This window comes from Anabrus simplex, chromosome 8 (assembly GCF_040414725.1).
Source record: "Anabrus simplex isolate iqAnaSimp1 chromosome 8, ASM4041472v1, whole genome shotgun sequence".
NCBI classification, from domain to species: domain Eukaryota; kingdom Metazoa; phylum Arthropoda; class Insecta; order Orthoptera; family Tettigoniidae; genus Anabrus; species Anabrus simplex.
This window is the reverse complement of record NC_090272.1, coordinates 143203272-143220818: the sequence shown is the minus strand read 5'-3', so window position 1 is coordinate 143220818 and position 17547 is coordinate 143203272.

Genomic DNA, 17547 nt, shown 5'->3' with positions numbered 1-17547 from the left:
TTAAGACGCGCCCTTGTTTACAGCGTAGTTACCGCTCTGTCAGTTAAGTACAGCATTTCTCGGTCTCATAATTATGCGTAAAATTCCCTGATTCAAATGAATGTTTGCGCTTAATTATCCATTGGGTATTTTGCGATTTATAAAAATTAACAGAAATAAAACAGTTGAATGCGTTAAGTTGGCAGTGGTGAATAAGCGAGGAAAACAGGGTATAATGTTAGTTTTCACGTTGGATGTACTCTCTGGGCTCAGCTAGTGACCTAGATTCTATGTCACGTGATAACGCGTATCGTTTCATCTCGCTCGCGGTGGGAGTGAGAAAACTTTGAGTACAAGCGCTCTTGCACCGCCTTGCTGCTAATTACCAGCAACTAGAGCTGGGTCGCGCGACTCTGGATATTGCAAATCGAGTCCTGGAGCGGGCAGAAAAATTCTAACTTGGGCAGTTTTTATCGTAGAATGACGCGGAAAACGGCATATTTCATCTCCTGGATATCATGACATACCATAGGTGACGTTGTGAACGGTCACAGTATAGCCGAGGAGTTTGGTATTGTTCACAGCATTGTTTCACTTGCATGTAGAGCATTCCTTACCACAGGCACTACTGCCCGAACGAGAGTAGGGTGTCAACCACGGCCAACTACAGCAGCAGATGACGGCTACATATTGTAACAGGCAAGAAGATACTCACGTCAAACAGCGGGTGCATTTGCAACCACATTTAACAGGACTGCAAGGCACCCAATCTTACGCTCTACAGTGGCACGGTGACTGCATAGGGGTGGTCTGTTTGCCCGACGAACATTACGTTGTGTTCCGTTGACACCCGCACATCGACGGCACCGTTTGTGTTGCTGCCAACAGCATCAGGTCTGGACCAACGAGAAGTGGGGTCGCGTGCACTTCTTACATGAGAGCAGATGCAGTCTGAGTAGGGATTCTAGAGAGGTATGAACACGTTATACACTCAGGAACATTGTCGAACATTATCATTTTGGTGGTCCAAGTGTTACGATGTTGGACTGGCCTGCCCATTCCCCCCAACCTAAATCACCTCCGTCACGTGTGGGACATGTTGGGCAGACGTATTTCAACACGTTCACATGTACCTACGACCATCCAGCAGTTGTCAACCGTCCTGGTGGAGGAATGAGACGCCCTACCATAAGAACTCCTTACCAATCTGGTGGCCAGCATGGGAGCACGTTGCAGAGCATGCATCGCTGTCCGTGGTGACCACACACCCTTTTAAGAACCATGTCTCTTCTTTTGTGATGTCCAGGGTATCATCATGAGTCGCAGTGACTCATGTGTAATTTGCCTCTTTATAAAAGTTTAATTCCTGTTCGTCTCATCCTATATTCCTTTCAGTTGCCTACCGTACCATACTGCAGCAATTCTTCCTTTGTATGGTTCAAGTTTCATCGAGCTATGTTATTTGGTAATGACACAACTTACGTCCTTAAGTTTTGCACAGCAGTGCATATATATAACAAACGAAACGTCCGCCCGGGATTCCACTTAACCATCATGATTAGCAATTCTAGGTGAAATAAATTACATCAAAATTTAAAATGAAATTAGCAATGCAAATTGCAGAGAAATATGTGAAGAAAAAATTTTTATACGTTTTAAAACGATTTGGTTCTCAGTAACGCAAATTACTTTAATACTGGCCCCTCAATGTTGTTGCGCCAAAGAGAAGACCTATCACCGCCCATTCATTCGCAGATAGATTATATTTCTCACTCAGGTGGAATATGCATGATGGGTAAATTGTCTTCCCCTTTGGTAATGCGAACTGCTTGTTGGTTGCCGTGTTCCATTCGTAATTTACGGTCTCAAACGTACGCATTTTTTTTACCTGTTTCTCATTAATTCAGACAGTAACAGCTCCTTGTTTGCTACAATCTTTGACAATACGATTATTTCTCCGTGTGGTTGTTCAGTACCCATATCTATTCATTTTTTTTTTGCTACTTGTTTTACGTCGCACCGACACAGATAGGTCTTACGGCGACGATGGGACAGGAAAGGGCTAGGAGTGGGAAGGAAGCGGCCGTGGCCTTTATTAAGGTACAGCCCCAGCATTTGCCTGGTGTGAAAATGGCAAACCACGGAAAACCATTTTCAGGGCTGCCGACAGTGGGGTTCGAACCTACTATCTGCCGAATACTGGACACTGGCCGCACTTAAGCGACTGCAGCTATCGAGCTCGGTATATCTGTTCTTAAGGAGGAGGATACACGATGCTGTTTAGAAATTGGCGATAGTGATGATCACCAAGAAGCAGTTCTGTCGGCGGAGAAGACAAGGATTAAGAATCAATGGACGATGCAAGTACTGGATGTGTTGATTGGTTTAGTATCGACTCTGGATAATGCAGTGTAATAAGTGAAGATGATTTAGAAGTCCACGAGTTAGTTTCTGTCGCACATGTTGAGAATTATTTTGGTAAAATGAATTTCACTGAATCGATAACCCGCCCCTATCTCCTAATGTTTAGTAATATAACATTGTAAAATCTCCTTTTGCTAACGTTATACTTACTACACAGACAACTTTTTAGAAAGAAAGGAATGATTTGAATTCTTCTTATCCCAAGGCGTCGTCAAAGATATTGTGTGAAGTACACCAATCTGAAAAAACCTGAAAGAGTGAATAGATTGGAAGCTAAATGTGACTTCTTGAAACCATGTGATTGAAAATGAAGATTTTTTGGATAATTTTTATTGGTGGTCACCTGGATTGTACAAATATCAGTGTGGGGCGGCACTGTGGAATTCCAAATGCATTTTATGTCCCACGTTAATTTTAAAAATTCAAAGACCTGCTTGTTTACTTTCGCTTCGATGACAAGGCAATACGAAGTGAATGATGGCAGCAGGATAAGCTAGCCACAAATCGATATGTGTGCGTGTTTGTGAACAAGTCCTTTCCAAGCGTTACTCCCCTATTGTCTATCTCACAGCTCACAGCCCTTCGTGGCCCTTGTCTTTCTTTGGCCGATATCTTCATTTTTCGAAGTGTCGGATCCCTTCCATTTTTCTCCTCCGATTAGTGTTATATAGAGGATGGTTGCCTAGTTGTACTTCCTCTTAAAAAATAATCACCACCACCACATTTAATCATGTGTATTAGTTCATCTATTTATTTCGCGTTTCATTTGTATTTCAACTTTGTTCGTCCGACTGGCAAATGTTTAACATGTTAAGGAGGGGACTTGTTATATTGATAGCATATTTGCACCGACGTCGACTTTTGAGGATTTAAGAAATTAATAAGACTCCTATAGTAACTTTCTTTTTTACGATTTGCTTTACGTCGCACCCACACAGATAGGTTCTATGGCGACGATGGGCTAGGAAAAGGTTAGGAGTGGGAAGGAAGCGGCCATAGACTTCTTTTTTTTTGCTAGGGGCTTTACGTCGCACCGACACAGATAGGTCTTATGGCGACGATGGGATAGGAATGGCCTAGGAGTTGGAAGGAAGCGGCCGTGGCCTTAATTAAGGTACAGCCCCAGCATTTGCCTGGTGTGAAAATGGGAAACCACGGAAAACCATCTTCAGGGCTGCCGACAGTGGGATTCGAACCCCGTATCTCCCAGATGCAAACTCACAGCCGCGCGCCTCTACGCACACGGCCAACTCGCCCGGTATATATAGACTTAATTAAGGTACATACTCAGTATTTGCCTGGTGTGAAAATGGAAAACCACGGGAAACCATCTTCAGGACTGCCGACAGTGGGGTTCGAACCCACTATCTCCCGAATGCAAGTTCATAGCTGTACGACCCTGACCGCATGGCCAACTCGCTCAGTCACTAGGGTAACGAAACTATCTTCAGTGTATCTGAATGTTTCATTTTCTTTTGTAAAATCATAATACTGTATTTCAGGCTTGATCGTTATTGTGCCTTCAGAAACATAAAACACTTAACTTCAAAGCTATAAGGAACAAACACTCGTGGACGTGACAACAAAGTATTCCTGAACAAAGAGACGATGGGTGTGCCGTGAAATTGAAGTACAGTACTTAGTTTTCTGAGCATAAGCTCTAATGTCATAGTTTGTAGCTCAGTCACGTTAGTCGCGCTATTACAAAGAACAATTGACACTTAACTTTATTGCTCGCACTGAACCCTTTGGAGCAGAAACTTATACCACCTTTGGCTCCTCCCGAGTCAATCAGAACGTCATTACTCCCAGGGGAGAAAAATAAGAAAAGAAGAAAGCTGAACTATTTCGCGTCGCAGTTCCGTTGCTGAAATCTTTCCACCTCGGGATACCAACGCAGTATATAACCATTCGCTTTCCTAGTTCGTGAACTTGAAACCTAGTTCAAATTTAACATGCCGTTATTTGGGTCATCAGTCCATAGGTTGGTTTTATACAGCCGTCAGTGTCAACCTATCTTGTTATAATCATTATAAAATATCAAAGCCATTTAACTCATTTTGACGACTCACTTATGTCAAATTAAATTTAAATTTTTACACTGATGATGGACCTTAGTGTCCGAAAACCGGTTATGTTTTAATAAAGTGTGTGCTGATACGACTGTATATAATCAATAATAATAATAATTAAAAAACCTATCTTGTGCTAAACTTTTAATTTCTACAAAGTTAATACACATTATATCTACTCTGACGTATTCGTCTTATTTATGCATTATTCTACACCCTATTGTTCTCCTGCCTCCTACATTTCCCTCAAAAGTTAGTTGAACAAGTCCTAGGTGTCTAAACATGTGTCCTACCAATCTATACCTTCATGTAGTCAAATTTCTCCAAATCGTTTTTCCGTCATCTTCTCGATTCAGTATCTCTTCATTTCCCAATCTATCTCTCTGTTAGTCATCATTCTGTTGTAACACCACATTTCAAAATGTATGGTTCTTCTTTCACACTAGTTATTATTCACGTTTCACTTCCATAAAGTACCACGTTCGACATACAGGGTGTATCCGTTACTAACTTTCAGATGTGATGGGAGACGGCGAATGGATCAAACTGAAATAAGGAACCGTAATCAGGAAACTTTCGAGTTAAAAGTTATTAATAATCCAAGTTGTTTAACGCCCGTCCGTTCTTAACAGTCGCCCAGGATCAAACACTCCCTGCAAAGTGGATAGAAGAAGGAGAACCTTTTTCGTAGCCCGCTCGTTCACCTGATCTCACCTCACTTGATTTCTTCTCGTGGGGCCATGTGAAAAGCCTTGTGTATGAGACGCCTGTCGACACTGAAGAGGATCTATTGATAATAATTCCCGCTGCGTGCGACGCTGTTCAATTGACACCGGAGATATTCGAACGGGTACGATAGAACTTTGTGCGGCGATGCCATTCCTGCATGGACACAGGGGGATGCCATTTCTAACGTTTGTTGTAAATGGACTAACTTGTGGAACTTGTGCACGAAAACGGTCCTAAATGAATATAATTTTGCTTAACTCTTGACTTGCTTCCTTATTTCATATTGATCCATTTGCCGTCCTCAATCAGCCCTGAAAGTCTGTAACAACATCACGGATACAGCCTGTATATGTTTTCCAAAATATATTTCTAATATGCATGTTTATATCGTGCGTAGACAAAAGTCTTTTCTTAATAAAGGTCTTCCACCCTTTTGCTATTTTGCATTTTATGTCCTCGTTACTTTTGCTATCGTAAATTATTCTTCTACCAAATACAAATTTTGGTCTACCTCCTTTAAGACTTAATTTCTTAATCTTATATGAGCTGCATCACTAGATTTTATTCAAATACATTCTGTTATTTATTGTCATATTGTGTGCCTTATATAAGACTCTGTCTACAATACTCAACGATGTCTCCAAATCTCTTGTGGACTCAGATAAAGTAGCAACATCATCAACAAATCTCCGACATTTTGACTATTCTAAATTCCTCTTTGATTTTCTTTACAGTTTGTTCTGAAGTATGCAAACATGGAACAGGGCATGGCACAAATTACAACTCTACTTACTCCTTCTTGGGTAGCTGTTTGTAATAGCCCTCGGTTCTTGTCTCTATGGACTGAACATAGATCCACATAAGTCAACACACATAATGGAAACGAACGAACCAGAAAGCAAGGAAGCCAGGGAGCAAGAAGACAGGAAGACATTTTAATAGCTTAAACGAATAATTTGTGCGTTATTGTTTATTCTCGGTAGATGTGTGGGACATGTTAATCCAGGCCTGTGCAGATTTTGCGCGCCAGTTGCGTTATACCTGAGTGCCAGTCCAACAAGCACTGCAGCCCTCCGATCCCACCACCACCACCCGACTCTTGGAGTCACCACAGATAGAACGGATGTGAGGGTAGCTTCCTTCCCAGTCCTAGCCCTTTCCTGTCCCATCGTCGCCATAAGACCTATCTGTGTCAGTGCGACGTAAATCAATAGCAACAAAACGCATTTTCTTAAAATCTCACAATCATAGCTTATTTCTGACTTTTTCGAGTACTATTTTAAGTATCGAACTTTAAATTACACAAAGTATCCATATGCTGGAATGTTTCGTACAGGAAACAAATTTGTTTTTTGTTTGTTTGTTTGTTTGTTTGTTTGTTTGTTTGTTTGTTTGTATGTATGTCCCAGTGGGTACTTGCTTATTTACGGTAAATGCACTACAAGGTGTTCATCATCATCATTGGATTCTCCTGCGCGAAACGCATAGGGCAGCAAGCTACACTACAGTAGTCTACTGGCAATGTCTTATATTAACAACTATTTCTGTGCATATGATCGTTTTCGTCCCACCATTACGTTCAGAAGACCAAGGTCTCGGCACAACCTTCGCCAAGCACAACCTTCACCAGGCACAGCCCTTCCACATTTCAACATCTCCATCCCACATACTCCACTGGAGCAGTTAGACCATTTTTCGTACTTGAAGAGTACGCTACCTGTGCGCTGTAATTGTGAGCAAGATGCGCAGAAGAGAATTGGCGCTGCCCATACAGCATTTGGACGACTATCATACCGGCTGTTCATGAATAAAAACCTGACTGTGAAGACGAAACTCATGGTGTACCACGCTCTAGTCATCACAACATTGCTGTATGGTCATGAAACGTGGACTCTTTACCGACGTGACTTGAAAAAGCTTGAGCGCTTCCACCAACGAAAACTTCGATCTATTCTTAGGATCAAAAGATAGGACCCTGTCACCAACATTGCTGTTGAGAAAGCGCATGCCAAGAGCATAGAATCGTCCATCATTGTTCATCAGCTTAGATGGATTGGCCATGTCCGTCGGATGAGTGATACCAAATGTCCACGCCAAATCCTGTATGGTGAACTTCGTTCCGACACCAAACCTCGTGGAACACCCATTAGGCGCTTCAAGGACCGGTTTACCAGCTTAACTACACAATGAAGGTGGCAGGTCTCAATCCACAAACCTGGGACACTCAAGCTCAAGACCTGTTCAGTTTGGTGCTGGACATCCCCACTGCTGCCAATCTGTTTGAAGGGGAACGATGCAGATGCGAAGAGGCCAGGATAGAAGCACAAAAACTCCATGCAGCGCTTATTCCATACTAGAATTGATCTGTTCGACCATCGAAAGTACATCCACAGAGAGAAGTAAATTTATTGGAAGAAGTTAACTGCTCGCAAACGTGTTAAAGTCGGAAACGACGACGACGACGACGACGAAAACAGAAACTCTTTCTATATTGAGAACAAGCATTTGCAAAACCGACAGTCATACAGTGCGGTGGAGGTTGTCGAATGTAAAAGATCCAAACAACCTGGGCTTGATAAACCTTTTAAGTCGGAAAACTACTCTCACAGACGTAAATAAAACTGAACACGGAGAGAACCTTCGTCACCTATTTGTGGAGTCTTGAGTATTCTTGTTGAGTACAAGTAGGGCAGTTGCTGAATCTAACTTTCAATTCTATGCGCTCAAATTGCAAATTATGTGGAAAGACTTCAACTGACAGAGATAAAGGCTTAACAAACAAATCAAAAGAATCAAAAGCTCTGAAATGTCATTAAACCGCGTGGAAATTTTTTAAGTGTCAAATGACTTCAACCTAATCACTGTAATCATTTATGTTTGCTCTTTCACGAAAGAAAATTCATTAAACCCTGCGGAATTTTTTTCAACGTCAAATGACTTCAAAATATTCATAATAATCTATTTTTGCTGTTTCACTTACTATATGTGTCAAGAAAGTTGACTTTCTCTTCTTTCTAGCTGTTGTTTCCACAGTACCTGTTTTATCTTGAATGCCTCAATTTGATCAAGCATATCTGTAATCAGGTGATCTCTACTTCGAGAGTATCATAAAGTCTACTTACTGGTCTTCCCTTTTTTTTCCAGAAAGGTTTATATTGGTTCTCTCAAGTTCGCCTCTTGGTTCAACCATCGGATCTTGCAATGATGGGACAGAGTACTCCGCGTCTGCAGATACAAAGAATTCCTTTTATTGTCAATGACTGAGGCCTTGAGACCTAAGAGAGTTTACAGTGTGGACTACACCATCCATCACGTTTCAAATATTCCCTGCCTTTGTACAAAGTGCTTCGTCGTGTATAAGTCAGTAAACTGATGGTTCGAATGTGATGCCCAGAGTATTTGTTATTCCACTTAAGAACTAATTAAGCCGCCCCCTCCACTGTCTGTGGTTATGGAGGACAATCGATTTCCCTGAACATTTTACGTTTTCAAAGCCTAAAAACTATCTGCACCAGCGTTAGTGTCTTTGAGAGACGTAATACTCAGTAACTCCTTACTCATGCAAACCCATCAACAGGCCCGCGCACATAACAGCTAATCTGTCTGATATGTTGAAGGTCGCATGCAACGCAAGTGGAAATGCAACAAATTTTCACAATCATCTGTAAGCTGAATTTGGACATTTCGGCCATGTCAACGAATCACCTGGTGCAGTTTGACGAGAGAGTTTGATGTCAAATTTCCCAACTTCTAACGTGCACAGGCCTTCTGCTACCTCTATCACAAAATCACCTGCTGAAAATGGCTTGACTAGGTTGATTATTTTTAAGGATACTTAACGTCTCGGCTGTGTGGAATGCGGACATAAGTCATCTCCCACTCCTGTTTCAATATCGACGACTTGCCACCACGTGAATCAAATAGTAGTATAATGTATTGTTAGACTCCTGACACGAGTAAATAAAATATTATTTCCTGACCTTGAAATCAAACTATTTCTTCGTTAGTGTCAAATTTTCGGATAGAAGAAGCCTTTATATTCTTTGAACAAGCATTTACAAAGATAAATTAGACTTTGTCGTAGACAATTAGGCGCTACCATATCTCTTCATTTGTACAAGCCGGGATTGGAATCTCAGATCATAAAAAAGTACATCGCTTTGGTTCCTATCTGGTGTATGATTTATTGCTGGCAATATTATATGAATATGGAAGAAAGAAAAGAAAGAAGAAAGAAAGAAAGAAAGAAAGGAAATACATGTATAAATTCAGGAGTGAATAATACACGATATCACGCGAGCCTGCAGGAAAGTTAACTTTAATTTACTAGATTTTCTTCGTAATATTCGGTCGCAGAAAGATTATCACTTATTTTCTATTGTAAATCAAAATGATATTCTAATTCGTTCATTAGATCATAGATAGTGTTCTCAGCTGATGGGTCAGTTAGCTGGGGTCGCGTGCGAGCTGGCAAGCCCTTGAATTAGTGAACGGTGTTCATAAACCAGAAGCATGAATTATAGCAGTCGCCTAATCCCTTAAAGCCATCGGATTATAGGTGAATCGCATGCTGCGTTCACCTCAATGGAAATTGTTAAATGGGACCGAGTAATGCAGCGTACCGCAGACACGTTACTAGGCCACATCAAAAGCGAATTAAAAGATAACAGTTAAACGTAAAAAAAAGAAGATATTTGAAGCAAGACAAGAAGTTATTTTTTAATATTGTGTGCTCAAACAGCCGTGTGTTTGTATATAGTCGACCTTAGTCATTGTTCTACTTCCTGTTTCCGGTGCAGCGTGTTTGATCCCGGCTGAGGTCAGTGACATTAACCAAGGCTTAACACGACAGCTCCATATCATTGACTTAGGGCCATTTTCTCCAAATCGAGTTAAACCTGGTATAAATTAAACCCGTTTAACTTTAGAACCTAGTGTAAACTTGCGTCCATTTTCTCCACCAGTTTCTGACACTCGTTTAGTTTAAACGACAGCTCGCCCGTTTAAATTAATGATGTCAAGTTTGCGCTAGCGTTGGCTGCACTGAAGGAATAGTCAAAGGCATGGTCGATTGGAATTGGCCAATGAGAGCAAAGTAATTCGATGACTGACATTTTTGTATTAATATCAGCTGTTTGTGGCGAATTAATGCTGTCGTACGTAGTGAATAAAGAAGAAATTCGGCGGGATATTATTTTTACTGATAAATAAATTGTTTACATTTGTGCGAAGTGTTGTGTCGTATAGTTTTAGCCATTGCTGTCTACAATTCCTTGGAACGCACTTTTATTTCTTATTTTTCTCTGTCATGCTTTAGGCCTACCGTGGGCCTAATATGTGTCTTTTGATGTCTGTATTGTCTTACGGAGATATTAAAATCCTAGTCTTTCAGCAATACGGTATTCCTTACCTCAGAAAATCAACATTTATGTGAATTTCAAGTAAACAAATTCCAAGCATGCTCGGGATCTATCTCCTATTAAAATCCATCGCCCTCGGCCGGGATCAATCTCACAAACCTCGGATCCAGCAGACAGACCACTGAGGATGTATTATTTGGAGACGTATTACTTGATTCTATATTCGTTTATAACATAACCAAGTTCGCAGTACGTCGTACTGCATGCATAATACTCTACTCCCTATTGCATTAATATTTCTTTTGCTGGTATGCTGGCAATAGTTACGATGAAACATTTTATTATTTTTGTGTTCCTATAAATATATGATCTAGTGATTAGAAATTGTATACCACCACCTCTCCTGCCGTGCCGGCCAATATTCTGATGGTAAGAATATTTTTGACGAACTGGATTCGAACCGTCTAATCACAGTTTCGGACGATGCTGACCTAACGCCTTAACGACCACAGCTACCAGATACCACACGGGGAATGGACGTATTACAGCTCTTATGTAGGAATATTTTTAAGCTTCACATTACAGTATTTATACCACCAACAGTATTTTATATAATATTATTAAAAACTGCAATTTAAGGCCTATGGTCCCCGTTGTTAATGAGAAAATTGCCTGCTGCATAATATCTTAAAGCAACCAGAATCATTGCTTCTAGCGGAATAGCATTATTTCGTGCAGTTGACGTTTTAAATGAATCCTTTGATACTTGACAATCCTTGCTGTTCGCTTATGAATTATAAATCCATCAAAATACTCCGTTGCATCCGATTTTCCAAGATTGTAGACTTTTGTTGGAATGCGGCTTCTTAACCTCACTTGAATAACAAAATTATTTCATATTTAACCAAAGACTTCAATACATTCTTCCATTTTTCTAATGCTAATACTGCGTTCTAATTTTAGTACGTTTTCTGTTAAAGTGCTGCAGTACTGGTAGTCAAAACTAACCCTTCTATTAGGAAAATCACAGATACGTTAATAAAGTGTCAAGAAGGTTGAATATAAACAACAGTTTAAACCTACAATATAGAAGGTTTAACTTTGAAGCAAGTTTAAACTTGAAACAAAGTTTAAACCAATATGGTTAGTTTAAACTCAGACTTTAACCAGATTAAAATAAGCCTAATTTAAACTCATTTGGGGAAAACGGTCCTTAGTAACGTTTAAGTATTCTGAGAGATATTATGCTGTTACCTGTTTGGATGGGCAAATAACGCCGCGATGAATGGGCAAGATAGGACAAGAAGTACCGGTAATGGATTGGAATAAATTATCAAGGGAAATGTTTGATGAATTTCTAAGTTCTTTGAAAATATTTAAGGAAAATCTAGGTGAACAATTGATTGATTGATTGATTGATTGATTGATTGATTGATTGATTGATTGATTGATTGATTGATTGATTGATTGATTGATTGATTGATTGATTGATTGATTGATTGATTGATTGATTGATTGACTTTCTGAGCCCAAGGTGGCGAGTTCGATCCCGGCTCGTTACTGCTGTATTTGAAGGTACTCAAGACCGCAACAATAGTTATTCGGACGTAAAACCGATAATTTATCATTAATATGAGCATAGATATACTGTACTGTATGATTGTCTACTCTTCATTATCTCCGCATCGACGTCATTATTCTTATTCTACTTCTTCTCATTCTTCTTCTTCTTCTTCTTCGTATTATTATTATTATTATTATTATTATTATTATTATTATTATTATTATTATTATTATTATTATTATTATTATTTCCGGCTCCATGGCTAAATGGTTAGCGTGCTGGCCTTTGGTCACAGGAGTCTCGGGTTCGATTCCCGGCTGGGTCGGGAATTTTAACTATCATTGGCTAATTTCGCCGGCATGGGGACTGGGTGTATGTGTCGTCTTCATCATCATTTCATCATCATCATCATCATCACGACGCGCAGGTCGCCTACTGGTGTCAAATCTAAAGACCTGCACCTGGCGAGCCGAACTTGTCCTCGGACACTCCCGGCACTAAAAGCCATACGCCATTTCATTATTATTATTACTATTATTATTAAAGCAAATCCAAAGTAATTTCCTTATAGGCCATTATGGCACATCAAGCAGTAAAATTTAAAGGCTTCTACCATATTATCTGCGCTAACAAGGGGGACAAAGTGGTTGCTGACTTTGCCTTCAGGAATTAACCTGATAGGCTACTACTTTTGCTGTAAGCTGAATGAACCTCGGGGACATATTCTTCTCTAGATGTGGAAATCTCTTTTCTAATGTTTTTGACTTCTCGACAACAGGGAATCCAACTCACGTCCTCCAAGGTGAATCCATTAACCATCTCAGACAGCTCCCATTATTATTATTATTATTATTATTATTATTATTATTATTATTATTATTATTATTATTATTATTATAGACTATGTTTAACTGTTAAAGAATAATTGAAGGGAAATAAGTGACTCTTAACGGCTTCAGAAACAATAGAATGTAAATCAGATCTTCAAGATTATCTGCGCAATGTTCTCACTCTCTTAAAATCCATGTATATAAAATAAGGGTTTTGTCTGTACATAGCTCAGAATTTAAAAAGGATGGTACTTCTGTATCAGTCGTGCCCACAGTAACAATAAAATGCACTTTTTAATTTTCCGTAATGTCTGTCTGTCTGTCTGTCTGTCTGTCTGTCTGTCTGTCTGTCTGTCTGTCTGTCTGTCTGTCTGTCTGTCTGTCTGTCTGTCTGTCTGTCTGTACACGCATCAGAAGAAAACGGCTGAAGAGAATTTAAATGAAATCGGTAGGCAAAGTCGGGGAATAAGTCGCTATAATCCAGGCTATAATAATTATACACCGGGCGAGTTGGCCGTGCGGTCATGGGAGCGCAGCTGTGAGCTTCCATCCGGGAGATAGTGGGTTCGAATCCCACTGTCGGCAGCCATGAAGATGATTTTCCGTAGTTTCCCATCTTAACATCAGGCAAATGCTGGGGATGTACCTTAATTAAGGCCACGGCCGATTCCTCCAAATCCTAGGCCTTTCCTCTCCCATCGTCGCCATAAGACCTGTGTGGGTGAGACTTTAAGCAAATAGCCAAAAAAAAAATATTCTCAAATATTTATGTTATTAGTGGTCTTATCTTAATGAAAGTCGGTATGCAAAGTCGGGAAATTAGTCGCTATAATCTAGGCCATAAATCACGCTGAGAAAAAGTTTAGTTTAGGGGAAGGTCTAAAATTTAACTCTCAGATATTTCTTATTAGTGGTCGTATCGGTAAATACCACATAATTAAAGTTATGTAGTACAGTATTACATTTCCGGTCATTTATGTCCTATACATCGTTACCGTACCAGCTATGATCTCAGAGATATTCATGAATTCGGATTTTTTTTTTTACTAAGTCCATATCAGCGCCGAGTCACGAGAAAATGTGTAAACAGAATTTGATGAAAATCGGTATGTAAAGTCGGAGAAGATGGAACTACAGTCGTCGCTATTAATAATTTTATAAGACGCCCTTATATCACAGAGTCGAAAGAAAACTATGAACCAGCACATATAAATAAAGGTGCTTTAAACAACGCATGTCTTAAAAGATGAAAAAAACCCATATTATATTACTAATTCCAAGTCACCTTGATAAATAATATTAAATACTGCAAATGTGAAGCCCTAAAACATAGAAAGCTCATAACATTGATCAACAATAACATTACATTGACCATTGTTTACTGGGACGTTGCCACTCATCTCCGATAGATAGGATTACTGCTGCGTACCGAGTTTTTTTAAAATTTGCTTTACATCGCACCTGCACAGATAGGTTTTATGGTGACGATGCGATAGGAGTCTGAAGGAAGCGACCCTGGCCTTAATTAAGGTACAACCCTAGCATTTGCCTGGTTTGAAAATGGGAAACCACGGAATACCATCTTCAGGGCTGCCAACAGTGGGGTTCGAATCCACTATCTCCCGGATGCAAGCTTACAGCCGCGCGCCCCTAACCACACGGCCATCTCGAAATTTAGGCTATATCTCCTACGCAGCGTGAAAGTGTGGATTTTTACGGTGTGGCAAACATTTCGTTTCGATGATCTCCAACTGATATTCTTTCATGAAATAACATTTAGCCATTTCTGACGTTGTTACTTGTTGAAAGGAAATTCATGTAATGAAATCCCACTTCCCGATCTGCTTTTGGTCTTTCATGAAGGTACACAGCAGTAAACAATATTATGTACATAAACATTAAAACGGTTTAAGACCAAAGAAACAAGCCAAATAAGGTAACAGAGGCTCAGATGACACCAGCACTCTTAGCAATGATCACTGAGCGTGTCTCGTCAAGCAGGCTAATGCCAGCTTCTCAGCGCTCCAAGCGCCTGAACTGGTAACTATGCCCTGTTCTCTCGTTTACATATATGACCGGTCGAATGAGAAGGCGATTAGCGCAGTCATAGTAGAGGGCGATGGATAAATAAGCAACCCTGCAGAGCACCATGGATGTGAAACAGCATGTGTGTACGCTAGTTCATACCAAAGTTGTGACACTTTTTTTTTTATGTGAACAGTGTAGAAAAGCATGAAAGTACACTTACTCGAAGAATGAGTGGATAAATGAATCACAGAAGAGGAATTTGGAAGCCTTGGTCTCGAATGCTTCAATATCAATGAGACGGAAGAAAATAACAACGCGCTATTCCCTAAAAACGTACCAACATTACATAGACCGACCACTGTTTTAAGTTGAGGTGTGCTTTGTCTCTTGTGCGCCGGGCTGAGTGGCACAGATGGTTGATGATCTGGCCTTCTGACCCCAACTTGGCAGTTTCAATCCTGGCTCAGTCCGGTGGTATTTGAAGGTGCTCAAATACGTCAGCCTCGTGTCCGTAGATTTACTGGCACGTAAAAAGAACTCTTGCGGGACTAAATTCCGGCACCTCGGCGTCACCGAAAACCTAAAAAGTAGTTCGTGGGACGTAAAGCCAATTACATTATTGTCTCTTGAGCTGACTCACATTTCCATTAGATGGCAAAACTGCTATAATTATACAAAAATATCCCATCAACGATGGTAACGACAGCTAGTCTGAGTTAAATAGGAAGATCAAGGTCAAAATTTGAAGCGTAATTTTGATAGATAATTCTGTTTACGTCGTTTTGACATGGAAAATGTCTTGTGGCTGGGAGTCACTGAAAATTGGTGTAACGTAACGCGACAAATAATGTGTCGGAAGAGATGAAAACATTCAGCAGTAGTAGTAGTAGTAGTAGTAGTAGTAGTAGTAGTGAGGTCGGTGAATGCAGAGTGAGCATCGGCCTATCGGTGGCCACGATTGGTCCGTGGTTCGACGTCTCTGCACTCCGAATAACCAATCGTGCAGCGGAGGGATGTCCGCGGCACTGCCGTGACTCTACGCCTCTGCGTTAGGGAGAGGGGAATGGTTTTCCGTGATTTTCCATTCTCCTGCACTAAGGCGAAAAGTGGTACAGTTCCTAGTACAGGCCACGGCCACCAACCCCCTCACCTTCTCCGAATATGTCCTTCACCGTATCACATCTCTCTGGCCTGAGAGACGGCGTTACCACCTAAGAGGCCCGCCTCCCCCTTCAGGGAAGGAGGGAAAACATTTTGGTAGTAGTAGTCTTTATCGGAGGTATTGGTCGCCAAAGAGGCTCTGTGAAATGATGCAAATAAATCGTTCGTTGTCAATGACTGAGTTTCATTTATTGATCATTAGCTTTTTGCAAAGGGTAAAGTTTTCTTTCCTTTTTTCACACTTTCAACCTCATTTTCACTGACGATTGTTTTGTCTATCTTATAACTAGGGCTCGGAAGTTGAGGACAATTTTTTTTCTCGCGTGTCCCAAAAGGAGGCCCAACATATTTGTTCATTCTGGGTCATTATAAGCCAGAAAATGGTGGGTTTTATTTGTAGTATCTTACCCTTCTCGGTGGTTTTGGCTTATAAGTCCTTTTTAGATTGTTTGGGTCTTAACAGATTTCTTTTCACTTTCTTGCGACTACATTTGTACTGCCCATTCTCAATTCGAATCATCATCCAATACTCTCAATCGTTTCTGTAGGAAGAGAGGAAATGAAATGAAATTAAGAAATAAAACTGAAGCTTGAAAAAACATTGGTATCAAATTAGTGCAAGATAAGTGAATTATTGAAAGGAGAAAATTTTGATGCGAGTGTTTCTGGAGAGAAATATGTCACTTGCTTCAAGTATAAACCCTTAACATCCGTTCATGTGGAGAGACGTTCTTCGACGTTTTCCAACGTGCTGTCTTAAAACTGACGATTATTTCCACTTAAGAACCTGGAGATGACTATTATGATATACTGCTAAATCAACTGAGGTAAAGTTTCCGAAATCCAATTTCTCTAACCCTAGTGTGGTTAAGCCAAATACTGTATGATTCCAGTTACACTAATTTCAATTTCATTCTCCAGAATGTCCATTGCGAGTTCGCTGAATTTATTCTAGATGGAAAAACAGTTTCATCCTAAATTGTGTAAATACATTGTTTAACAAACATGGAATTCCCTTTTTAAATTGTTAAACTAAAAGTATATAATGTCTGAAAGAAGTATTTTACTCGTATACACTGCTGTGCAAAACTTAAGCACGAGATAGATAAAGCAACATAACATATCAACTACTCGGTAGAAATGAATGAAAGTGCAATAACATATTGGCAGAGGTCTTCCGCACGTACATAGAAACTTGGCATGATGTCAGCGGGACTATAGCGCCAAATGGGTCTGGCCCCACAAAACAAGGCAGTTGAAGGAACGGGACAAGACAGTGTGAGTCAATCAGCGAGCTGTTACTGTGCACTGTAGTGGTGTTACTCATTATATCATGGTACGGAGACAACATCTGGATAACTTCACATGGGAAAGAATCATCGGGAAACTGGAAGAAAAAC